At 39.4% G+C, this 26386-nt stretch overlaps 1 long non-coding RNA gene across 2 annotated transcripts in view; it reads right to left on the reverse strand.

Annotated features, from left to right (window-relative positions):
* LOC142020773 (uncharacterized) overlaps positions 1-26386 on the reverse strand; it is a 129836-nt gene that overhangs the window by 75626 nt on the left and 27824 nt on the right. The window contains exon 1 of one of the 2 annotated variants that reach the window (XR_012647496.1): positions 15406-15735. The exons of the other annotated variant lie outside the window; for it this stretch is intronic. This is a non-coding gene — a long non-coding RNA (uncharacterized LOC142020773). Of the gene's footprint in view, positions 1-15405; positions 15736-26386 lie in introns of those variants that run through there. 2 annotated transcript variants of the gene reach the window in all.

The following is a 26386-nucleotide window of genomic DNA, read 5'->3' on the forward strand; positions in this document are numbered from 1 at the left end:
GGGCTGAAGCTGAGGGAGGAGCCATGAGCCATTGCTGCAGCAGGGGATGGATCTGCAGCAGAGCTGGGGCAGAGGGCAGCTGGAAGGATCACTGGGAAGTAGCTGACTGACTCCCCATCTTCAGACCTCCAGGGGCTGACTAAGGTACCAGCAATTCTACCCATCATGTTGCCTATCTGCATTCCAATCCCACCGCAGCAGAACCGTTCCTGATCCCACTGCTTTAAGGACCCATTAATGGGCAGTTCTCCTCCGCCTATGTACATATAGCCGCTTCTTCCTCCATAGAGCTATCCCCACACCCTCTGTGCATTAGAAGTCTCAAGAAGAAGTTTGGAGTCAAAAAATTAAACAGCAATGCTCAGAAACCAGCTATCTTTGCTACACAAGGACCATTAACAAAATCCTGAGCTCACCCAAATCTCAATAAGGAACTGTCTGTGCATTACAATGTATATTTCTTTCAGACCAGGCCAGCGCAGATACCTCATGCTCAGCTGCACATGAACATTCTGAAAATACTTTCTTTGCCTCCTACCAGAAGGATGATGCTAGAGCAGTAAGAAGGGCAAACCGTGCCGTGTGACCCCCAAACACTTGCCCACCAATGCAGACGTCTTTATGCTGTTTGACTGCAGTCAAATTATTTCTTAATGTGAACTGGAAGACCTACAAGGGAGCACCAGCATATGTTACAAGAAGAATCTCCTTACAGAGGGTTGCATGAGGTTTCTGACCGCAGTATCTGTGTGTTCTTGGAGATGACTTATCATGTTACTAATTCCCCTAATTGCATGTCCGGGCTAAAAAAAGCCTATTGTCCTAAGAAGTTTCATTCTTAATAACATTCCTTCAATCACAGTGGTACACTCAAGTAAATTTTAACTGCTGTACTTACGCTATAAATCAGAATCAAAACAAAAAGCAGTCAAGCAGCAGTTTAAAGACTAGCAAAATAGTTTATTAGGTGAGCTTTCGTGGGACAGACCCACTTCTTCAGACCATGCCCAGACCAGAACAGAGTCAATATTTAAGACACAGAGAACCAAAAACAGTAAGCAAAGAGGACAAATCAGAAATCTGTAAGCAAGGACAAATCTGATTTGTCCTCCTTGCTTACTGTTTTTGGTTCTCTGTGTCTTAAATATTGAGTCTGTTCTGGTCTGGCTATGGTCTGAAGAAGTGGGTCTGTCCCACGAAAGCTCACCTAATAAACTATTTTGCTAGTCTTTAAAGTGCTGCTTGACTGCTTTTTGTTTTGATAGTGTATAGACTAGCACGGCTTACTCTCTGTTACCTATAAATCAGAATATATGTGTAGATAGGGTTTACTTTAAACTTGTTTATCTGGCTTTGTCGCTCACTTTGCATGTTTTGTCGAAACAGAGGAAAATTCAGCAGTGCCAGAGTTAGGAACTAGAAAGGACTTGAGAAGCTTTTCTGCACATTTCTACTAGGGGATACATGTAGACAGAGCATTGTATAAATACAAAGCTCACAGAAGAATCAAACAAGACACTCTGTCTTTTATTGGCCTAAGCTGCCAATACTTCAGGGTAGCCTGCTGAGGTTTCCATTCTCTTCACTGGAACAGCTTATTTCAAAATAAGGTAAGGACACTGACCCAATGGAGTATGTGTATAATGAGAAATGGGTCACAACCAACCCCAGATTATCACCTTCTGCAGTGAAGAATGTTCACCTTCAGACCTCAACTTTGAGGTGGGATTCATCTCGATAGGAACTGTTAAGAATATAACATAAGAACAACCTGACTGGGTCAAACCCAAGGTCCACCTAGCCCAGTGTCCTGTCTTCTGACAGCGGTCAATGCCACATGCCCCAGAGGTAGTGAACCAAACAGGTGATCATCAAATGATCCCTCACCAGTCATCCATTTCCAACTTCTGACAAACAGAGGCCAGGGACATCATTCCTACCTATCCTGGCTAATAAGCATTGATGTTACACTAGCTTAGGGAGTACTTTGCAATACATGCAACTTGGCCATGCATCACTGCAAGCCCGACACTTGGTGAAAGCCTCCTGGTTTGGAAGCAGCCAGGCAGGATGTTAGAACAGAGGTGCGGCAGTGGCAAAGAGAAGTTGAGGCATAGGGATCCGGAAGGCTTGGGTGCAGCACCTGGAGTGTCTTCTGCAAGAGCTTGCAGTCCTCCCTTGGTGTGACAATTCATGTAGTGACATCATCACAAAATGTATCCTGACAGAGATTTCCTCCTCCTAACCCACTCCCCCAGGACTCTCTATGTGAGAGATTAATTGGGATCGAAGTCATTAACTGGGAATTATTTCAGTGAGGATTCAACCTCACAGATGGAGTCTGAATGTAACACAGGAGAAGTCCTTTGTGATGGGAACAAACCCTTCAGGAGGTGGATCTCTCAGCTGATACTTTCAAACAGACTAAATGCAAATCAGTTTAGGCTCTGAACACATGCAGTGCAATTCCTCCAGCATCAGCACCACAGAACTTATGGGAAAGTGATATTTCAATAGCAACCAAACAGTACAGTACAGGGTCAATCTCCCTCCCCTGAAATCCCTCCTGAAGTACGGCAAACTGCTCCTCTTTCTTCTCATGGCAGTATCTTAACTGACACATCAAGACAACTCTGCAAACACCTCCCTAGTAATGGGGCACTCCCTTTTGAGCAACAGAAGAGACTGGTATTACTTATTTCATAATATGGGGCAAAAGTGTGCCAGTGAGATAAGGGCCAAACAAAGTATCTGTCAGAACTTGCCTATCTGGGGTGGTCATTTTTTAAAGATTCTTCCAGCACTCATTAAATCTATTGCAATTATTTTAGCTTCACAGCAATTTTGCTTCAGCAGTACTTTGACTTTTGCACATTTAGAATTAGCAATACGTTAGGATTCCATTCTGAAGAGGTGATTTCATGTCTCCCTTAAACTCTCTCCTTACATGTGGGCAAAAGAGGGTCAATATCAATTAGCACAACGTTACTTTTACGTAATCATCCTGTTTCTGATCACACGATGTTTATTACGAGCGAACAGTTGCAGGCCTCAGCAATGCTATGGATTGGTCTTGATTTCAGACAGTAGTGGCCAAGAACAGGTGTGAACTCCTAGCATGCACCAACAGAGTCCACTTCAAATTTCAAAACAGTGAAATTAAGGCTTTCCCTGTCTCTGATGATGCGTCATTGCTATCTATCTATCTAAGATACTTATTTTATGGTAACAGAACCCATCGCCAAGCATCTTTCAAACTTTTAATGTATTTATCTTCACAAAACCCCTGTGGAACAGGGAAGTATTACGCCTATTTTACAGATGGTGAACTGAAGCAAAACGATACTAAGTGACTTGCCTAAGATCACATATGAAGTCTGTGGCAGAACAGTCAGTTGAACCTGGATTTCCAATGTACATTCTAACTGTTTCACAACCCTTCCTGTCCAGACCCAATTTTAGCATTCCATATAATCCCCAATGCAAACAAACATTGATTGCTGACTGCTGGTTTGCTGGGGAGTTAGAGTTTATGGCTTCTTTAAGTTTCCCACAATGTTTACTATTACAGTGCTTTCACTTATCTTCTCAGATCTCAATCCACCCTCTGTTGGACTCGAGCTGTGTTAGTAACGTTCATTTCAGGCCCTACTGAAATGCACATTTGCTCACGATATATACATTTTGGAAATCGAAGAAGGAAGGCGAGGAGGGAAGGAAACCACTTGCATTTTACGCACATGAAATATATTGGACATGATGTCTGTGAGGTGGTCCTGCCAGTCCAGAGTAATGTGGCTTCCATAAAACACAAAAAGGGAGATATTTCTATCACCCCATAAAAATATGGGGTTTATATACGGTACTATGAAGTCCCACTTAAAACTTTCTATCAGAAAACAATATATTTCAGGGACAGCATCTCCCATGCCACATTCTTGTTAGTCTTAAAAAAATCAGTTCTACCGCCTTGTGTCTGGGCATGGGAGATCTGGATAATTTAGTTTCCTACCTGTTTCTTTTCACCCACTCTTCATGGTCCAGGTAGGATGAGAGGAATTCCCATTAACTTGGTCCAGTCAGAAGCATGAATTAGTAGATTTCTCAACAACAAGGCTGCTCCTGGGAGATTTCCATACTCATTTTGCAGGGTTAGTCAAGTTTATCCAGTATCTCAGAACCTAAATGAACCTAGATGCTGCTCTGTTTTTAGTTTTTTGCTTTTATTTGTCTTTGTTTTGTTTTTTTCTCTTTCGCCACAGGGTGGTTTATTCCCACAACCTCTACAACTGCTGTCATAACACATGCATCTGATGTGTGCTGCACTGGTAGTTAAATCAAAGCTCCAAGGATCCCTCCCCATCCCCATTTCGCACCTCACATTTGAAACGTTTCTACCTCAAGCAATCCTGTTTTATGGGTTGTTTTTGAGGACACAGTAGTAGCAAGACATTTCCTGAAAAGCCCATCTTTAAACAGAGCACCCTTGTTTAGGGTTGACAGAACTATGACTTGACTTGGCAGGGGGGTGGCCCAGCAAAGGATGCACGCCCCAAAGGTGTTTTCCTCAGCAAAGTTCAAGCCCCCACAGCACAGCAGTCTCCTGAACATTTTTCTGCATAAATTAATGCCAAGTTAGAACTTGACAGAGTGTTTCCAATCCTCAGAGGGTCAAAAATCAAAGAATTTCTCGTGCCCCATGTTTGAATTCCATGGGTCGCTTCAGAGTCAAACACATTTTAATTCTACCACAAGCCAGCCTGCATGTGAATTTCACTCAGAACACAGACTGCCTCAGAAAGGCAGTGTCCCGGTCATGAAAGACACACCACTAATTAATTATGCACACTTTTATTCTCGAATGGACAAACATTTCTGCTTCTAGCCATCTTTCAGCCACCACCGGCGTTTAACTAATTTCTAAGGAATGACCTCAGGCAGAGTGGTTAGCACTGTGCGCACTGAGGGAATTGGCCGTACTGACAGACTGCAGGCATGCTCAAATGAGATGAAAGAGGAGGTGCTAAAAATTACCTGTAAAGATCTGCCCTGCTGTTGAAAATAACCTCAAATTAGGATAAGGCATTTCCTGAAACAGGTTTCTAAAATTTTAAAGAGAGGCTGACTGCAGATGGATAATTCTGTCAGGCACTCTGGAGTTTACAGGTACTTTGCATATATACACACTCACACATAGTATGCTCTTTGTAGGGCTCCTCATTTCTAGAATAATAGTTATTGAATATTAATGTAATATCCATACAACCATTACATCTTCTAGCCAATCATCTCTTTCCCCCACTTCTCACAGCTGTTTTTCCACAAGCATCCCAGATAATATACAAATCTGCCAGCATCTAATACTTCGTCACCTGCGTTGAAATTCCAGCCTCACTGACGTCAATGGAAGTTTAGCCATTGACTTTAACAGAGCCAGGATTTCACCCCCAATATCATTCCAGCCTCCCCTCCCCTGCCTTTCTATACAAACATATTCTCCTTGTCACGGAACTAGCATCTGTTAGACTGGAAATCCAGTTGAAACTCACAGTGCTAAGTGTCAGCTTTGCACGGCAGGGGTAATATGCAAGAGCTATGGTAGCTATCTCATTTCTAAATGAGCTTATGTTTCGACTGGCAATACACAATAATTAATACAATTATCTTTCTTTTATGATATAGCACAAGAGGGAGTAAGAGGCATTTGTCAGGAAAACGGTGTCAATGGGAGCATATGTATTTCCAACACACACCCCTTATCAAAGCTAAATCTTTAACAGATCTGTTAGCAGAGCCATTCTTAACAAGTGCTGAAAGATTAAATGCTTCGATAGAACCTAGAGTGTGTATTTCATTATATGGCATCCTCACACATATGCTGGGGAAAACAAATGCATGTAACTACTGTTAGAGAGTCAGGCAGTCTGATTCCTCTCTTAAATAAACCTAGATGATGGTGATTACTCCTCACTTACGCTACTACAAAAGAGAGATGAATCAAGCTCATATGTGCAGTGGGTGGGCTGATGGAAATTTTTGCAGCAAAACTCAATGTTTTCATTGAAAAGCAGTTAGCAACAAAACAATTTTTTGAAAAAACTGCCAGGGTCCTTCGGAAAAATTTTAACTTTCCCATGACAAAAATGGAACACCCAAAACTATGGTTTTCAGACAAAATATGCAACACTGGAATTTATGCCAAAAATCAAAATCACAGGAAAAAACTATTTTTTAAAACTGTGGTTTAAAAAAAGCATTAAAAAGTATTCAATATATATTTTATAGCCCTGATCCGGAATAGATTTATTAGAAAGCTGGTATCACTAATCAACTGTAGAGTTCGCCCAGGGAAATTATAGGGTAAGAGCCTCAATTCCAGTCCAGCCCCTTTACCACTGGTAACAGAATGAGAGTTGTATAACAGAGCACTTCACAGCCAATGTCCAGCTGGCTTAAAATGACTTTTGTCCCTGTATGCTTCTGGCTTAAAGCCTCTGACTTTGTAAATAAAACTGAAGTAGTGGGATAGAGAAATTTGCCAGCACTTCCCCGATGGCGAGAACCACATCAGCATTAAAGATTGTGGGTGAAATCCTGGCTGTCTTGAAGTTATCGGTAATAGTCTCAGTGAGTGTGGTAGAGCTAGCAGTCCTATAGCACCATAGAGACTACCTAATTTATTTATTAGGTAATTACCCACAAAAGCTCATTACCTACTAATTAAATGTGTTAGTCTTTAAGGTGCTACAGGACTGCTTGATTTTTGTGAAGCTACAGTTACATTGCTTCAGTCACTGAAGTTAGTCGAGTTTATAACAGGAGAATTTAGCCCACTCAGTGTTGAAGAACATATTCATGGAAAACCAATTAAATCAAGAGAGGATGTATAGCTGACTGCATATTATACTTTGTAGGCAGTCCGTCGTGTCCAACAATGATGTCTTCAGCTTGCACCGGCTCATCGGTTGTGGACTCGCATGTGGCTGAGGAGTCCAACCTTTGAACGGTATGGGCAGTCACAGTGGGGGCAAGGGAACGTACATTAAATACTAAGAGCCTAATCCTACTGAAATTTAAGGGGGCAGATGGTAAAACAGAAAATATCACAATTCTTATATTAATCCTTGCTACACCCACAATTTGAATAGTCTGTTATTCTGGTCACCACATCTCAAAAAAATGTACTGGAAAAGGCACAGAAAGGAACAACAAAAATTATTAGGAATATAAAATATCTTCCATACTAGGAGAGAGAAAAAACACTGGGACTCTTCAGCTTCGAAAAGAGACTAGTTACAGGGACTCTTTTCTATATGATGAGGGTCTCTAAAATCATGAATGGTGTAGAGAAAGTGTCTGCAGGAGTGTTATTTACCCCTACACCTCACACAAGAACCAATGAAATTAATAGGCAGCAGTTTTAAAACAACCAAAAGGAAGTACTACTGCACACAACCGTCAACCTGCAGAACTTGCTCACGGAAGACGGATGCGTCAATGGCTATTTGCCAAGAGAGTCAGGAATACAGCTCCACACTCCAGGCATTCGTAAACCTCCACCACAAGCTGGACTGGACAACAGGGAATTGTTCACTAAAAATTACTCTGGGTGCGTCTACTCGAGGAACTAACTTTGAAGTTAATTTCAAAGTTAGGCAATACATCGAAGTAGCCAACAGAGAGTCTACACACATTTTTTCCCTTACTTCAAAGTCTCAACTACGCAACTTCAAAGTCCTTACTCCATTCCGGGAATGGAGTAGTGCCCTACTTTGAAGTTTAACTTCGAAGTTGAGCATCTGTGCACACCCTGTTTTGAAGTTTCTTCAAAGTAAACAACTTTGAAGTTATTTTTGTAGTGTAGACACAGCCTCTGTCTTGCCAGAAGACAGGATACTAGACAAGATGGCCCACTGCTCTGACCAGTCTTACGAGTTCTGCCACTGATTATGAAACTGGATCAAGCCCCATTTACTGTTAAAAATAGGTAGGCTATGGCATTCTTCTTGAAATACTACTTGTCTAATAAAATACAGCACTTTTCCTACGGGTTTGTCTGCCCAAGCACTTAGTTCACAGAAAGCTGGCATGTAAATCTACCTTGCACTAGTCTGCTGTGCTCTCACAATCTGGGTGGACTCTCCTGCCATGCACTATAAATTCACAAATGTACTTTAATCTACTCACATTTCAAAAACAGAGTAGATCAAAGTACCATGAGGAATTTGCAGTGCACAGCAGAAGGATCTACATGATATATGGTGCACAGTGGGCTAGAAGGTCGTTTCACACCTCAGCTAAAAAAAAACTGAGTGTGTAGACAAGCACAAAGACATTTCTACAGCATTCATCACCGCACAAATACATTGTTACGCAATGCAATGCTTTAGCAATGGTTGGATCACCATTGTTCTCATATATTTTAAGAGCTTCCGAAAGTTTTGATCACAATAACCAAATGTTACATTTTTGACCTTTTCACATTCTAACTATATTATTCTTCCAGTGCTGGATGCTGTCCTAGGCACTTTATAGACAAATAAGTAGACACGACCCTTCCCCCAAGGATCTTGCCATCTGTATAGACAACAATCAGAGGAAAGAGACACAGCTGAAAGTAAAGGGATTGAGCAGTTTAACAATCCGTGTTATGCTGAAAACTTTGCCCAGATGGCTGATAGCGGCAATAGTATCAAATCTAAATTACAATTATAAAGAGAGCCTTGTGACTGCATGACAAAACCAGTGTTGTATTTATTGGATTTCTTGAGTAATATTGATAACGCTTTGCATTTACATATCATCTTCCATCAGAGGATAGAGGTGCAGAACTAGGGTACTGCATCCAGTATATAATGGAAATAAAAGATTTCCATTACAGCTACGTTCATTGGGTCTCAGCACCCTCACTATGAAAATCGTTCCAGCTCTCCTGTCAGAGGAGCCCAACATGCTTTACAAATATTTATCAGTGAATACTATATTGCCACACAAGAAGAGTACCGGCAGACTCAGTCCTGTGTTTTCACAGAGCGGAAAGTGAGCAGAGACTGTTCCAGTTGCAGTGATAGACTCTCTCCTGCTCCAAATGCTGTTTCGTATTCCTTCAACACCCATAAGGATTATCTTGGTTGTGAGTTTATTCTTTTTTAACTTTGCAATTGCTTCTGCCTAATTCAAATATGAAGACTGTATAGTAGCCTGAGAATAACCATGCCTACAAATAGCTTAATGCTTGAATAGTGACAGAGAGATAGCCGTGTTAATCTGTATTCTATCAAACCAAAAAAAGCCGTCATGCAGCACTTTCAGGCCTGATTTATTAGGTGATGATTCTGTAGTCCTTAAAGTGCTGCATGACTGCTTTGTTTTTGTTTTAATGCTTGAATATATCACTTTGATCAGTAAGCAAAGGACTGAAGAATGAGCTGGTTTCATTGGTGAGCTGCTCATACTACTTTAATAAATCACTAGCAAAAAAATGATTCGACACAGAGAAATAAAAAGGGGGGCCCTGATTCAGCAAAGCATGCATATCATTCTGATCATGTGTCGAAACTCCACTGGAGTCTAAGACGTCAAGAGATCAAGGGAGCAGAAAGGGGATGTAGAACGGTGCTCTTCCTTCCGTCCCCTGCCTCTACTGATTTGTGCAGAGGGAAAGTTCTGGCTTGTAAGACTGAGGCCGCATTCACCATTTCTAGATTGTCTTCTCAAAAAAACACAATCTGCAATGGAAGGGGGAAAAATCAATTCCTTTTTCAGATCAGGAAACAACAGAAAACTAATGCAAGAGGGTCAAACTTTTAGTCACTTCATACACTTGAGAAATTCACCACAGTGAGCGGGATAGGAAATAAATGAGAAAGAAGTGAAAATCCCCCTCCCCGCCACCTTCCATAGATATCAATTGGAATAGCAGGTAATCAATCAATTACTCCTCCCAGAGAATACTGGTTTCTTACAAAGTTATAATTATTAAGATAACCAATTGGCCAGATTTTCAAAAAATCTGTAAAGGCCTACAAAAACTGCATATTCGGCTTTTTGCCTCCCCTACATGCACGGATACCATGACAGTATAAGCAGTTCAGATAATTTGTGCATTCAAATAGTTAACAGGGCATGTTTGCATGTACACTTTGCTATTTTAAGTAACCAAGATAACTCATACAACTACACACCTATGCCTAGATTTTCAAAAGTGATTTTTTAGGTGCCTGTTTTGAAAATCTTATGACACTGATATGCATTCTTTTCTTGTTCTGCTCACTAAGGGAAATTTCTAAAATCACTCTTTTTATCTACAGGTTTGTAAGAGGTCAGCAAAGAAACAAAATAAAAGATACACACCCAATAAAGTCAGTGGAAGATCAAAGCACTCTACACCCACAGAATTTGTCCCATATTTTAGTGTATTGTTCATTTATTGTATGGGTATAATTAACTAACATATTTTGTCATATATGATCATTGACTGCTGAATAGAATTATACTGTAGCATTATAGAACATATAAAACTGATCAGAAGTTAGAAGGGATAATTACGTATTAGGTATCTAAGTAAGTAGGATTGAAATACAAGGTGTATTATGTTCAGGCCCACAAGATTTTAACTTAGCTATTTTAGTCATTGGAGATAAAAATACTAATATAAGTAAATGAAAAAAAGTATAATCTCATTCCCTAAGATTATGAGAAAAAAGGGACCAAGTGGTAATATTGAAAGAAAAAGAAAACAGACTATTTTTTTGCTTATAGGATACCAAGTAATTACATATTTTTCCCCTAGCCACAGGGTGCACAATGTGCACAAATGCTAATGAGGTATAGTCATATTTACACTACAAAAGAGGGCGCCCAGAGTGGGAAAATTGAGCCCCCTATGGGAAACTCCAACAGGAACCATTGCTTCTCTGATGATCAACCCATGAAAGACTCATGAGACCCCACCACTATTGTTAAGGATGTGAGTATATAACTATATTTGTTACCCGTGCTTAGGTGTAAACAGAATTTCTATAGGCTTGCCAAATTAGAACTTTTAACTGTAAATTTAATAATATTTGTAAACTAAATTGGACCTTGCACTTATGAATGTCTATGTGGTCACTACCATGAGTCTTTGTGTGTCCTCGATATTCTAAATCACAAGCAAGTACCAGAAGGGGCATTTGCTCTGTTAAGCTTATTCTGTTAAGTCAAATCCATGTGCTTTAAGACCAAACACAGCACAAAAATGACTTCACCTAAAATAAAAGGCTACACAGTCCTGGCAGATGATGTCCCCTATAGCAAAACTGGCTCTGTAGGGCTTGATATCTCACTTACTTACTCATATGTCTGACACTAGCTTATTACGTGTGATCCTCTGGACTTTCCAGGACGGCCTAACGCCAGGTGCAGATTGATGTTTGAGGAATAGCGGAATTAGTATATACTTTGGATTTTAATTGGCAATTGTACCCTTGCAACACCTCCTTTTGGGGAATTCACTTGATAGTGAGTGAGATCCTCAGGATGTTTCTTTCAGGAAATATAAGGAACAACAGTCCCTCTGTGACATTATCTTGCAAGGTTTTTGATGCCATAGAAAGAGACACCAATATCATCAATAGCCTATACTTCTTTAACAAACTCGGGAGTCTGCTTTTCTCAACCCAGTGCAGTAAGTTACATTTCCAAGAATCTTATATTTCTGGAGTGACCGACAAATTCTTGTTGTTTAAAAGAAAGTACATCTCCTATCCAAACAGGGAAAGCATCTATTGCATAATCCTTGTTTCTGTCACAAAATTCAATTTTACACCCCTTACTTAACGTCAGAGGGATTACATGAGTGAGCAAGCAGGCTTGGCACTCTCTGAGTAAGAAAACACGAACTTGCCTTCAGTTGTGACCTGTTAAACTTAGGGGAAAACTGCACTCAGACATGTGTTTATTGTCTTAATACATGTGGGGAAAAAAGAAGGGTCATGATTTCCCAAATTATTTTTCTTCTTTTTAATGGCATCTGGCAGTGTATATATTTCACATAGAAATATTTAAATATCTACACCTTTTATTTTTGTTGTTGTTGTTGCTCTTTGCTACATTAAATCAGAAGCCATTAATACCTGTACATCATGCTAAATATTGGTACATATTTTAAAACAGCCATATACTGAGTGGACAATTGGTATTAATTACTGGAATCAAATAAAATTAGTCTCATTTCATGATCAACAGTTATTATCATGCGACTTATTTCATGCAAACAATACGCGTTCAGAATATATAATACATTGATTGCAAAAAAGATCAATTTACAGTACACCAAGTGATTGTAGACCAAAACCTGCTATCTACTGCACTTGTCTAAATCTGAAGTTAAGTCCACTGTGAACAGAATTTAGATTTTCGGGTTGACTGATTTTTATTATGGGGGAAGAGAGGGGAAAAGTTCTTACCATAAAGGCAGAGAATTGCTGTAGCTTCTTTTCCCTTTACTGACAGTAAAATGTACAGAAATGTAAAGCAATAAAAACTTTATTGAGGGATGTTTTTATAATGTTTACATTTCACCCAGCCTCATGTCTCTATGACGCTTTCCAGAAGATAGCATTTTAATAGGTGCTTCTTTCATTCGACTCAGATAATTACTAGGGAAAGACCAAGTTTTTAAAAGTACAGCATAATTATCTGACCTGACCCTATGATCCTTCCACATTGTAATGTTCATCCAACAATCTGTTCTTCCCCCAAAAATCTATAATGTTATATTACAGTCTGCAATGTTAAATTTAGTTTCAAATTACATAATTAAAATACAGCCTATTTTACTGATAATTAAATGCATGGGGAAAAAGTCAATGAATCTCTGTCTTCTACTTCAAGCTATTTATTTGTATTAAATTTTCAAGGAAAATATTTTAAAAACTGGCTGTAATATTTAATGCACATTCACATTTGTTTCTTCTTTAGAGTAAAAGCTATTAAACAAGGTGCATTTTGTTTTGAGAATTTAACTGAAACAGAAATTTGAAAAAATGCATTATTGCAATTGGCCTCCTTTGATTTTTTTAAGCATTATTTAAGTGTGCCAATATTATCTTTCTTCACCGCTGTAAAGAATTATCTGCTTCTAAGCCATAGTGGCAAAGAATATCTCCTTTTCATAAGAGAATTGTTTATTAGTCTAAGGTTCATCCTCTGATTTATCGATTCAGATTTCCATAGCAAGATGGACTGTGTTCACAGCAAACCAGTGTGCCTGTCGTATGTTCACATCTGAAGTGTTTACAATATTTTTGATTTACACCTTCCAGGTGTTCATTTGGAAAACATCACAGCATTTGGTTTACACATTTTTACCATATATTTGTAGCCATCAGCAAGCTTCCACATTTGTAACAGTGGATTTGCCAAGAAGACTGTTTTTTTACTTAGTGGCCAGAAACAGATTTTTGGCTTTTAAAATGTAAGGTAATTGATTGACTGTATTAGTAAAATTCCCCAAGTACATATTTTGGATTGGAGGAACTTACCTATGAACTTCAGGGAACCATGGGTCAGGTTACTGGTTTTGGTGTGTTTCTTTCAATTACCATATAAACCTTTGGTCTTTACCTTCAAAATGGAAGAAAGATCTTCCCAGCTTCCCAGCTCAATGTTATTTTCCAACAAATTCAACCACCGATAACAACAAAAAGTTTATATAATATATACAAGCTCCCCAGTTTTCAGGCTGTGTGTATTTTACATGTGTTAGGTGTTACGTCTTCATAGTATTCATGTAACTCTAAATCAAACATTTTACTAAACTAAGCCATAATTTAAACCCTTGTCATCTTCATGCACATTTTTAATAACCTCATTCTGTTTGATGCTTTTAAAAAATATTGTGTATATTTCACATGGAGTTTTCATTATGGTTTATATTTGCTTTTTAATGGTCTGTGTAGCAAGCAAAGTTCATTGAGGGGTGTTTGTATAACTAATTGACCATATTACTCTTTTTACAATAAGAATGATTTTTGTATTTTTCCAGAAGCAGAAAATTTTGAGGGTTGCCATCTGTGTTATCATCAGAACATATTTGGGTAGCTTTGATTTCCTTAAAAATAAAAATCGTTTGTCCCATATTAATGTCTACAACATACAATTTGCAAATATCTGTATGGAAAAAAACTTATACTACATTTTCCAGTGTCATAGCAAAATACTGTTAAACCAATGCATTTTTTTATTTAAAAAACATATTTTAATAGACTACGGGCCCAATCCTGGAGTCCTCACTCCAGTAAATCTCCTATAGGAGCACATAGGAGTTTTGCTTTCAAAGAGGACAGAAAACTGAGAAACCTGACCTCTTATTAGGATCAGTTTGTTTATAGGGTACTTGCTCATTAAATAGATCAAATTTATTCGCATGCATGTAAAATCCCACTAGAGGGATTTTTATTTGGTCCCCCAGAATACAGCCATAGCTATAAACCTACTGGCTCAGACTGGCGTATAATAGGCATGCCAAATTAAAGGGACATGAAGCATTTTCATCTATTCTTTTGTCATTCTCAGCATAAAAATTATGAGACTGAGACAAAACCCTTGTGTCTCATATACACTAAAATATCAGACTCCTTACATGTGAAGTTATTGACACCACACAGAATGATGAAGATACACTCCTTTTTGATGTTTGGGAAACAAACTAGAAAAAGTTGACAGAGTTATCTGAAGACTATGGACTGCCGTATCTATCATATTAAGAGTTGGCCCTCTTGGCTGTATTCACATTCCATATGTACTAATAAAGACATTACAAAGTTAAGGCTGTAACTGAATATTCTATATTCATACATCCATTTTATACACATTATGCAAACACAGTTCATTGTGTATGCAATTCTCAGTGAACATACAGCACATTTAAAAAAAACTTCCCTGTCTGTGTCAGTTAAGCCGTCTTAAACTTGCAATTTTTTTTTTTCACTAGAATTCTGGCATAAAGGTACGGACATCTCAGCTTTGTACAGTGCAACCAAATCGAGAAGGAAACAGGTTATTTCATTTTATCCGTTATTTTGCTGATTGGAACTAATGTTAAGCAAATACATAACTCAAATTGAAAGCTGATAATGTAAAGAGAAAGGGTTTGACAGTTGCCGACGTCTGTTAAATGGGCAGGCAGATTAGCAGCCTTACTTTTTAACATATAAACATCTGAAACCCGTTTCCTGTTTTAAAAAAAAAAAATCTAGGTGGATGACCTCAGGCACACTTTTTTTTTTTTTTTTATTAACAAATGCGAATTGTACATCATGGTGGAAAAAAAAATGGACCACACTTGGTGGTCTTGCTACATTCTGTGTATGGGAGAGTGAGAGGGAGAAAGGGGAGGAAAAATACAAAAATAAACTTTACCTTCTCACTTTCAGGGTGGGCAATGCCATTCCCGCATTGGGGTCCTCCGCTCTGGGAAGTGTAAAGGCTGTCATTGCAGACACAATCCCAACAGTATGCACTTCAGTAGGGTCGGAGGAAAAACATTCCCTAAATTCCTGCTAGTTAGGTCCTATCTTTGCTTCAGATTCAGATGTTGCAGGTTCACGTCGCTACTGTCAAATTGAATGGGACACGGGTAATCTAAACCAGTGGCCGCCCAGAGTCTGATTTTGCAGTGAGGCAAAACAATGACAAATTTGCTGTTTAAAAATGTTTTCTACGCTTTCCAGATTTTTTTTAAAAAAACCCTATAAATACACAGCAGCTGCACCATGTTGCCACAACCAGCTTTATGGATCTAGTACATTCTGCCATGATAGATTTTATAGGGCTTTGCTTAAAATTTGGTATTGGAAGTTAACATTCCAATTTTATGTCTTTACTGATAACAACAGCAGCTGACTCCTGTAATTTGTGTATTGTTCTCCCTTTATAAAGAGCATTTTCATTACATAAAATTTATTTATAGACAACACCTTATAAGGTAAGAGGGATGGTTGGAACATCATTTTAGTTATTTTATCATTTAAAAAAATGCAGCAACCCATCTGAAGATAACTTTAAGTGCTCAGCTTAAATATTTAGACCAGTAATTTACTGTGTGACCCTGGGCACATCACTTAATCTCTTAGTGACTCAGTTTCTCAGTCTGAAAGAGGAAGATAATAAGTGCTTGCTTTGAGGCTCGTTTGTGAGGTTCAGTTTCTTTCACAGTGTTTGTAAGGCCCTTTGAGATCCTAACATTAAAGACACTTGAGAAAATAAAATATTAATTGATCACTATAGAATACCTAATGAGCTATAGTACAATAAAGACAGAAAGGACGTTTCCTGTCAGCAATAGCACAAGCAAACTTGAAAATATTTCAGCAAGCCACAGAACCAGACAGGCACATCTCAATATTCCTACAGATTGGGAACAGTTCAGTTGAGTGGAGAACAAGTGTGTACAAGGCTATATTGACTCTTCTATTGTACAGTGGTCTATATCAAAAGCTATCTTGCCTCCTCCCATTGAAGCTAATTGGAAACCCTCCTAGAATCATAAAAATGAAGGGCTGGAAGGGACCTCAAGAGATCATCCAATTCAGCCCCCTTCACTGAAGCAGGAACCTTGACCTTCCCTTGATGTCCAAAGGCTTTAGCTAAGCACGTACTGTAATTTGTAATGATCCTGCATACTGAACTGCATTTTTAGTGTGTGGGTTGCTTCTAGAACAAAAATTTTAAAATCGGACATCTTTGTGCACTGCAAAACTAATTTAATACAAATTTCATGATTATTTTGTGAGTGATTATACTGACATTAAGTACATTAATTCATCTTCTGTGCATTCTTGAGAGCAAATCGTTGTATTTTCTGTGTATGTGCTGTCAGCTAGGAGAGTTTAGAAAAGACCACCTCCTATCTTATCTTGTCAGTTCATACCACTGATGGAAAAAAATATGGCTGAAAGAGTCACAGGCTAGGATAATTAGTAAAATCAAGTGACTTTGTGTTTGTTTGCTTTGCAGAATGAACTTTTCCCCCCCAGATTTTCACCATCTTATCATAGCGCATTTGACATGACAGGTTAATGAGACAACCCCCAAGTTGGACTTTTGTAGCTAATTGTATCAGTGGGTCCCTCCTGCTCAAACTACTGAACTGTCTGGCTTCTTCTCCAGTGAAATCTGAGCTCTTTGGGGAATACAAAAGCCATGATTGCAAATGCACAGAAATACTCCTACAGTTGTAAATTTCTCTTATTGCATTCATTCTGACTTCAGTGTGACTGAGTTCTGGAACTTTTATAAGGTCTGTTTTACATGGCTGTACTGAAATGCCTCCAGTTCTACCTTTTAAAAATACAGATAATACAGAGAGAGGATCCCAACAGAGTGAATGAAAGGGAAAAGACACTGCTCTTTTCTCAAAGCTGAAGTTTACTTCATCACGAATTGCAACTTATGGGCTGTAATAAATAAATTAAATAAAAGGAGGCAAGGATACAACATTCCCTGTCACTGTGAGTTGGAGCAACCACATCATGTGCCTGAGCTTATTAATAATATGCATCACCAAATAGAGGTGTCTCTTTTGTCTTTACATGCTACATGGAATGTTGCTATAAACAGCTTTCTTACAAAACTCAGGGCCTGTCCCATGAGTTGAATGCTTCCCACTTCCTTTATACAATTAAAATAATTGAACAATTTGGGGCTTTCGTTCTGCCCCGGTGTAAAGGCTGTTTCATAGCTACTCGCGGGTGAAATATTCACAGTGACATTTGGGCATATTTTGGATTTCAAGCCAGAATATTGCTGACATTGAGAGGTGCCAACAGACAGGCACCAGACTCATGCCTGGTTGCTAGTGTCGGGAAACATTTGCACCGGATTAAGGGGGCAGCGGCAGCTCATGCTCTCCTTACCTGCAAGCAGCAACAGCACAAGCCTTGTATGGCAGCTCTGCAGCCTAACTCCAGGCTAGGAAGTGGGATTTTTATCCCGTCTAGTACTGTTGCAGGAGCTTTTTGAATTTCACCTTTCTGAATTTCACTGTGAAAACAGTTCCCTCTGTACCGGTTGAATGTCCCTAGTCCAGCACCCTTGGGACCTGACCGGTACAAAGTGAGAGGATTTGCCAGATGAAGAGAGCTCAGAATTGCCTAGCAGCATTAGCAACACCTCCACTGCTTACCCAACTCTTAGAAGCCATTTAGGGGTAAATTAGAGCTAAGTAACAGCACAGAACACTCAGAGCCAGGACTGGTGGCTGTAAACAGAGTTGATGGGACTGCAGGAAACTTGGACACACCCCTGATAAATGGTCTTCTGGCTACTTAAATCGTGCCGGATTATGGATGTTCATATCATAGAACTGGAAGGGACCTTGAGGGGTGATTGAGTCCAGAGTCCTGCCCTCACAGCAGGACCTAGCACCATCCCTGACAGATTTTGCCAGATGAGAGGGTGCTGGACTAGAGAGGTTCAACCGGTATTAAGGTTCTGTATCCCTCTTTTCCCTCTCCACTGCACCTTTTGCCGTGTGTTCATATTTTTCACAGGACTCTTTACTTAAGATTCTACAGAAATTCAGGACCAGGTTTTCAGTGGTACTCAGCACTCTCCACAGAGAGGCCAGAATATCAAGAGAGATCAGGTCCCATTTAGGCAGCAAAATAAATTTGTCAGATTTCTAGAAGTGCCAGCAAGCTCATAGTTGCAGCAGACAAGAGTACTCTGCTGCTCCCAGCTGAGAACAACAAGAGCAGCTGATCACTTGAGCATTAGCAGGGACAAGGGAACCTCTGGACACTGGTTGGTGTTCATTTGCAAAACTATTAGCCCTTAATTTTCTTGCTATAGGGGGTTGACTGCCACATGCCATCTGATTATTCTACTGCATCCCTCATATAGAAGATCCAACTACGAAAGCTTAAAAAAAATCCTGCAGATTGTACATTAGATTTATTTTGAGGCACTGATTTATTTACGTTATAGAGGCTGGCCCCACAGCTGCAAGAATAGAGACAATTAGCAGGACAGGCATGTAAAGCAGCAAAGGATATTGGAGGGAAAAAATCACAAGTTGTTACTCTCTTAAAACTGTGTCATTTCAGTCCTGTTTTGCCCATTTGTTATGCTGGAGAGGGTCTTGCATGGAAGCATATTATAGAATCTTATTAAAGGCAATTCAGCCTTATGCATTTTTTAAACAGATTACCTCTTATCACATAGCTTCTTTTCATAAGTGCAACAGGAACACACGATGAATTTTACAAGTTAAAAGATTTTGCCAACCAAATTAATCACTGTCATAAGTCTGGGCTACTCACAAGCTAACATTACTTTCTGCAAGGAGGGACCCAAGGGTAATTTATACCATTTGGTGTAAAATCTTATCTCAACCAAGTAAATGAACAAGCGCACAATGTTAACAGTTTCTGACCATGTTGTTTTGGAATGGTGTGCACTTAATTATAGTAACAATTTAACTTTGAGATCAGCTCATACAAAATTACATATCATTCAAATCTCTTGAGCAGTATAAAGCGTGGCGAGCATTCCATCTGGGCAAGTGATAGGATCTGTTTTGAAATTAGCTCAGAACTATATTTCCACTGTTGATACAGTCTACATGTATCTTTTTGACCTACCAAAAAGAAAGACTTTCCTACCAGGTTGCTGTAAAGTCACCTGGTTCTTCCACATACATGCACTTTAAGTTGCCGTCTATACTATATATTATATATGGCCATTTAAAGCAGTCTAAATTATAGATGAGACCTGGTCAAAACTGTATGAACATAAGAGACGAGGTGGGTGAGGCACTTTTCGGGACTAACTTCCACAACAGAGAAGCATGAAAGCTTATCTATCCCACCAACAGCAATTGGGCCAGCCAAAGATTACCTCATTCAACTTCTCACTCTAACATCCTGGGTCTAACACAGCAACCCCACCACTGCACAATGTATGAATATAGTCTGAAGAGGAAGTGGGTTTAACCCATGAAAGGTCATGATCTAATAAGTTAGTTTCTAAGGCTATGGCTACACTACAAAGTTATTTTGAGAAAACACCAAATATTTCAAATATAACTTAATAAGAGTTATCTCAAAATAACTTTTCTGTGTAGACCTACCCTAAGGTGCCACAGGACTGCTTATTATGTATGAATATAGTTAGCTATTCCTACAACCAAGCAGTGCAGACTTTTCACAGCTGCCCTATGTAATACCAATGCTATTTCCTTTTTTATTATAAATAGGAATTAAACTAAAATGGATAAAGTAATAAGCACCGGCATGCTTTGTGACTGTAATCAGTGTTTTCCTGGTTTTAAAAAAAATGTTTATCTGAAAATAAAGAGGGGCTAATTTTATCTTGTGAAAGTAGATATCTGCTTATGTCCTCCAATTTCTAGAAAGATAACCAGAGCATATTATATCATCTAAATACTGCATCCCATGAGATCAAACGGCATAATGTATACATATGCCAAAGCGGATTGAAGCATTATTGGTGCTCACTTCCGCTGTACTAAGTATGTGTTTCACTGATATACATAATTTGCCACTGCCATGAAAGAAATTCAAAGTCCTCTGTGCCAGTTGATTTCCATGATATCAGGAGGCTTTTAAAACAGGCATCCAAAATAGATGTGCCCTTGTCACCCTTGTGTTTCAGTTCTCTCCAACAGGAAATGGCATGGGTTCAATTTTTTTTAATACTGGAAGCTACATGTAACTAGATAAGAATCACATCTTCCCTGTGACTAAGAATTGACATTTGCATGTTTAAAATATAGTCAGAATGATACATGGCAAACCCCACCTGAGACTATTTTTCTTTGTCTGGAGTTCTACTTTCTAGACTCTTGAAAGGGAAGGTGGAGTTCTTGAGGTTATGACATTATTGTGTTAGGTTACGGAAATGGAAGTCGGCTTTATTCTGGTGTTCAAAGACATTGCTGCTACTGTCAGTGTATCATTTCCATGAAGATTGGCTTTGACCAGAAGCTTGTTGGACTTTGACAACAGTTTTATATGTGAGGCTTGCTCAGCAGACTTGGGGACCCAGGTTAGCTTTTGCAAACTTAAGAATGTCAAATCTACATGTTTAAAATGTCAGCAGGTTTGCCTTAGAATTAGCGTCGTCTAAAGAAAGAAAAACAGGTCTGACATTTATGGAGTGTGGTAGGACTTTGGCAGGAAGCTCGCTGAAGGAAGAGAGTTGGCTGTGGACTACAGAGCCTTTCACTTCTAGGTCACAAGTTCAAATACAGCCTAGGTCAGTAAGGACAGAAAGTCATTTCTGATGAATGACTATGTTTGTTCCCTATGAGAAAATTGCGGGTGGGTTTTGATCCTGTTCCTAATGGACATCTGGGATGAACCGGACCCCCTGCTGGCAATCTCAGGATAGAATGGTCTGTGGAGACTGAACTAAACACTTACTCCAGACATGTTCCCTCTGGGTCAATAACTGACCTACATGTTCACATAAGCACCGTGATTCTGGCTTGTCTCCTCTATGGGCATGAAAGGGGAGGGATGGATGGCCTTTGACCTCTTTTCACCCCACCCTGGTGCACCTGTGCCAGAAAAGCTATAAGCTATTCTAAGACATGTTCTAAGCAGACCATCATGTATTTATTCTCAATCTGTGCCCCTCCTGTGCCACCAGACATCACTTAGGCCACGAACAAGGCTTCATCTGGTTTTGCAAAACACCATTTTACCAGAGAATCTGCAGAACATTACAATTCAAAGAGAAGTCCTCAGCGTACAGTCAAAGAGTTCAGTCTCTACAAGTAAAGACTATAGTTCCCTATCGAATAGTAAACGCAGCATATTTTGGGCCAAACTCTACTGTCAGTCCCACATGTGCAACCTCTTATCCAGCAAACTGCTTAAACACATGCTTAACTTTACCTGGGCAGGGCTTACAATAACTGACGTTGCACAAACGGAAAAGTGCAGAATTTAGTAATTTCTTTTTGTCAAGAGGCTAATATAATCAATAGCCATGTCCAGAAGAGTCCAGGTAAATTCAGTAGGTCTGACTGTATGGAATTACAGAGACCTGTACATGTAATAAAACCAACCACTCACACAGAACAAGTAGGTGTTGTTATTATTATTAATTAAAATGAGACAATAGTAATAATAATAATAATATAATTATTATTATTATTTTCAGTAGAACCCAAAACTTGCTATTTTTTCTACAGATAGACAGTAAGGCAGTACACTCTAGGCCAGAACACTCTCACCCGGCAACATCCATAATCAAGCATGATTTTAGTTAACGGGACAACCACTTATCATGGGCATGGCCAAGTTTCCTCTGATCCCATAAAGTTTGTTTACAACCACCAGTCCTGGTTAGAGAAGACTAGAGAGGTTCAGCCTGTACCTGACCGGAAATATTTGCTGTGAGAAAGACCAAAAGGGTGGGAATGGAATTTAGCAGAAGAGCCAAGTGGGTGGGCTTATGACCAACAGTGTTCCCTGCAAGCTGGGTTCTTGGGCAACTGCCCATGAGAGATTCAGAGGCTAGTCACCTGATTAGCAGAGTGCTCAGCGCCACCCACAGTGGGCAGCCTGTGTTTCTACTGGTGGTGCTCATCTGCACATGCCTTGGTGCACATAAAATTTATTCTGCCCATGGATGGAAAAAATTAGTGGGAAGACTAATGACAGACCTATCATTACATCCACTTTAGATTTCCTGTGCTTATTTGTATGAACAATCTGCCCCTGCCTTCTTCAGTCTACTTTCCCATAATTGGCTGGCTAGTTTCACAGGCATTAGGACAAAAGTGGGTCTCCAGGAAGGACTTGGAAGAGGAGAGAATGGCATTTTTTGTGTCACAGAGTAAAAAGTATGTTTCGTACATAGGCAATATATGAGAAGGCACAGAGACCATTGTGAGAGAAGTGAAGCAAAGGAAATTTGCCGGCTGGCACCACTGACACAGCAGAGAAGCTCAAACTGCACTGAAACCTTTGAAACATCCTTCGTGAAATGAGAACATGTGAGCTGCGTTATAGTAAATCTAAAAACACTTTTCCACCCTCATGATGCATATTTCCTAGAAATCAAGGGCCACATTTTCTCTGATTACATTTATACTAACCCAGGAATTTGCTCAGTAATTTTTACTAGGAGCAGCGCAAGCAATTTGTAATGTGACACTATATTTTGTTAAGTATTTTATCTCCATTATAGGCCTTATCTCATATCTTAAAATGCCATGTTTTCTATACATTTTAAGATTGCAAAATGCTCTTATTGCTCTTTGATTTTGGAATTCACCAAAAACATTAGGATAACACATAATCCGTTTTATCTAACACCATGGCTCACATGAGAAACCAAAAGAATACATCTTGCAAATGAAGATTAAATGACAAACCTAAAGTTCCTGGAACAAGGAGATAAAATCCCCACACAAAATTCTTAAGCAACAGAAATCTCCACAGCAGTTTTCCCAGTTGTTAAAAGTAAAAAATAATGATCTCCAACATATTTTTTCCGTGTAAGTGGTACACACAAGCAACTGATAAAAGCAGTACCACCACTTGAAGTTTAGAAGAGATAGAAGCATATTCATCTTCACAGAAGAGAGTTTGTCTCCCAGTCTCATTGTAAGTTCCCTATGATTTTAAGTATAGATTTTGTTTTCTTAACTGGAGAGGGGAAAAGGATCTGCTTTGTAACAATATGAGTGCATCTACCCTAGGAACTAACTTCAAAGTTAACTTGAAATTTAGGCACTACATTGAAGTAGCCAGCAAAGAGTCTACACAGATTTTCCCTTACTTCAAAGTTAACTTAGAAGTAGGGAGCCCAACTTCGAAGTCCTTACTCCATTCCCGGGAATGGAATAGTGCCCTACTTCAAAGTGTAACTTCGAAGTAGGGTGTGTGTAGACGCTCAACTTCGAAGTTGCTTACTTCAAAGTTGTACTTTGAAGCAAGCAACTTTGAAGTTATTTTTGTAGTGTAGACACAGCCTATATGGAGCTTCATTTTCTGCAGTGTTGCTGAATCTCTGCTGCTCTTTCCACTTGAAAAACTGCAAATCAGCCATGGTTTCAGAGTTCTAGCTGAAGGAGGCTAAATAGGATTTACTCATTCTGGGAACTGATAGCCAGATTCTGCACTTAATAACACTTTTAAATTACAAGATTTTTGGTGGGTAAAACTGTCAAGAAACACCAGCAATTTACTCTGCAGATGGCAGGAGTCTGGAGTAAGATATTTACTGTTCTCTTATGCATCTGTAAAATAGTGACAATAATGTCAATTAACAAACATTTAAAAATTTCAGAGATGTTTTGGGGTATGTCTACACTACAGAATTATTCCAGAATAGCTTATTCTGGAGTCATTATTCCAAACTTTTATTCTGGAATAACATGTCTACACTTCAGGGAAGCCCCAAAATAGGCAAATACTATTCTGAAATAGTGTGACGACACACAGTAGAGCCAAAAAACTATGTCTACACAGCAGCTTTACTTCGAAATAAGGTATTCTGGGATAGCTTATTTTGAAATGGCCCAGGCTTCCTTGTGGAATGAGGTTTACCAGTTTCAAAATAAGCCGACTGCTATTTCAAAATAATTGTGCAGATGTTTGCAAAGTTATTTCAAAGTAGCAGCCATTATTTCAAAATAACTTTGGTGTGTGGACTCACCCTTGGTGTCCAAATCTTGTCCCCCACTGAAGTCAATGGTAAAATTGTTGTGGGAGGAAGAAATAGCTCATAATAATATTTTTGTTTGATTTAAAAAAGCATATGAAATTATTCGAAAGAACAAGAAACTCTAAAGACAAGTTACGCTGGTTTCTTGAGCCCTTCTCTGGCTTCTTTTGCCTAGAATATTTCCAAGCAATTTAGGACGTGATATAACGTTAATGTAAGAAAATAAAATGACTCCCACTTCAATGGACTTTAAATCAAGCAATAGAAACACCACAAAACCCACCTTAATACTGTGATAATGGGAGACAGACAGGAGAATATCACCCAGACTCTAACCATGTTTTTAGTAAATCCATCCATTTGTTGACAAGAAGTCTATGGGCTTGTCTACACTAGCTCCCTACTTCGAAGGGAGCATGGTAAGTAGGGTGTTGGCAGTTTATTAATGAAGTGCTGTGGTGCATATGTAGCACTTGATTAAGCAAATTGCCCTCTGTGGCAACTTCAAAGTGTTAAACTTCTAAGTGCCAGCTGGTGTCTAGCCATGGCTCGCCTGCTGGTACTTTGAAGTGCCGGGGCAACTTCGAAGTCCCTTTACTCCTCAAAATTTTCATTAATAAACTCCAAACACTTCATTAATAAACTCCCAACACCCTACTTACAATGCTCCCTTCAAAGTAGGGCGCTAGTGTAGACAAGTCCTATGTGTGGTGATGGACACGCTAATTTCTGCCTGACTCTGCTCTATAGTTATACTGATAGTGCAGAGGCAGTCATCCTATCAGCAGGGGGAGCACAAGGTAATGATTAGCTTCAATACATGCATCCATGGTGATATTTCTAACGCTTAAGACAAAACGGAAAGGGGTGGGGGGATCGCTCTCTGAAGGCGTTAATGTGCATCAGCTGAAGACCCAGCCTACAACTCCTCCTGAATTCACGTTTACATTATAAAGTTCAGTTGACACGTGTTGCGTTGTTGTGCAGCTGCCAGTCTGGGTGTCAGGTGAATGCATGCTTGGGTGCTTGCGCTGGTGTAACCCAAACCCCTACTAAGTGTAGTTCACTGTCCCATGAAGAGGCACTTAGAATGAGTCAGCTGGTTTTAAGCTCAAGCTGTAGACAGCCCTGCACAAAGCTCCAGAGGTCCCAGGTTTGGCCCCACCTGTTGGCATTACACCAGCGCTGTGCCTACTCGCCAGGAGTGTGTAAAGTGGAGAGCACTATGGGTAGGTATCCCAGTGCTCACCACTCCACAGCTGGCTCATGGGACATTTTCAGTGTTATGTTGACTGTGACTGTCACTCAGGGAGGCACTGTTATTATGTCACTGCAATGGGTACTTATATTGGTGGAAGACAAACTGTGGCATAGACGTGCACAACTAGTTGAGACAACCTAACCTTGTGGCATAGACCAGGCCTTATTATCAGCTACCAAACTGAAGGACGGGCAAGAAAGCCCTGAGATTCAGAGCCAAACAAGTAAAATGCCTGTACAGCAGGTCTTTGAAATTGACAATACATAACTGCATTTAAGAAAGCTAAGGAATATGCCATAGGTGATACAAAATGTTGCAAAATAAAGAAACAAAAGCCTGGGCAGTATTGGAGTCTATAGGAAAAATAAAATTGAAAATAATCTATTTGGAGCTGTTAACGATAGTCTCTCATAACACACTTCCATGATCAAAGAT

Source organism: Carettochelys insculpta, chromosome 14, assembly GCF_033958435.1.
Source record: "Carettochelys insculpta isolate YL-2023 chromosome 14, ASM3395843v1, whole genome shotgun sequence".
Classification (NCBI taxonomy): Eukaryota; Metazoa; Chordata; order Testudines; family Carettochelyidae; genus Carettochelys; species Carettochelys insculpta.